A 1,502-nucleotide genomic window follows, 5' to 3' on the forward strand; every position below is an offset into this window, starting at 1 on the left:
TTTACAGTCCAACTCTCACATGCATACATGACTGTTGGAAAAACCATAGATTTGACTAGACAGACCTTTGTTGGCAAGTAATGTCTCTACCTTTTTTTTTTTTCCATTTATTTTTATTAGTTGGAGGCTAATTACTTTACAATATTGTAGTGGTTTTTGCCATACATTGACATGAATCAGCCATGGATTTACATGTGTTCCCCATCCCGATCCCCCCTCCCGCCTCCCTCCCCATCCCATCCCTCTGGGTCTTCCCAGTGCACCAGCCCTGAGCACTTGTCTTATGCATTGAACCTGGGCTGGTGATCTGTTTCACCCTTGATAGTATACTTGTTCCAATGCTGTTCTCTCAGAACATCCCACCCTTGCCTTCTCCCACAGAGTCTAAAAGTCTGTTCTGTACATCTGTGTCTCTTTTTCTGTTTTGCATATAAGGTTATCATTACCATCTTTTTAAATTTCATATATATGTGTTAGTATATTGTATTGGTCTTTCTCTTTCTCTTTCTCTGCTTTTTAATATGCTGTCTAGTTTGGTCATAGCTTTTTTTCCAAGGAGCAAGTGTCTTTTAATTTCATGGCTGCAGTCACCATCTGCAGGGATTTTGGAGCCACCCAAAATAAAGTCTGTCACAGTTTCCGTTGTTTCCCCATCTATTTGCCATGAAGTGATGGGACCGGATGCCATGATCTTAGTTTTCTGAATGTTGAGCTTTAAGCCAGTTTATCCACTCTCCTCTTTCAACTTCATCAAGAGGCTCTTTAGTTCTTCTTCACTTTCTGCCATAGTGTGGTGTCATCTGCATATCTGAGGTTATTGATATTTCTCCCGGCAATCTTGATTCCAGCTTGTGCTTCCTCCAGCCCAGCGTTTCTCATGATGTACTCTGCATATAAATTAAATAAGCAGGGTGACAACATACAGCCTTGACGTACTCCTTTGCCAATTTGGAACCAGTCTGTTGTTCCATGTCCAGTCTAACTATTGCTTCTTAACCTGCATACAGATTTCTCAGGAGGTAGGTCAGGTGGTCTGGGATTCCCATCTCTTTCAGAATTTTCCAGAGTTTGTTGTGATCCACACAGTCAAAGGCTTTGGCATAGTCAATAAGGTAGAAGTAGATGTTTTTTCTGAAACTCTCTTGCTTTTTCAACGATCCAATGGATGCTGGCTATTTGATCTCTGGTTCCTCTGCCTTTTCTAAAACCAGCTTGAACATCTGGAAGTTCACAGTCCACATACTGCTGAAGCCTGGCTTGGAGAATTTTGAGCATTACTTAACTAGCGTGTGAGATGAGTGCAATTGTGCAGTAGTTTGAGCATTTTTTGGCATTGCCTTTCTTTGTGATTGGAATGAAAACTGACCTTTTCAGTCCTGAGGCCACTGCTGAGTTTTCCAAATTTACTGGCATATTGAGCACAGCACTTTCATAGCACCATCTTTTAGGATTTGGAATTGCTCAACTGGAATTCCATCACCTCCACTAACTTTGTTTGAAGT

This window comes from Cervus canadensis, chromosome X (genome assembly GCF_019320065.1).
Source record: "Cervus canadensis isolate Bull #8, Minnesota chromosome X, ASM1932006v1, whole genome shotgun sequence".
NCBI classification, from domain to species: domain Eukaryota; kingdom Metazoa; phylum Chordata; class Mammalia; order Artiodactyla; family Cervidae; genus Cervus; species Cervus canadensis.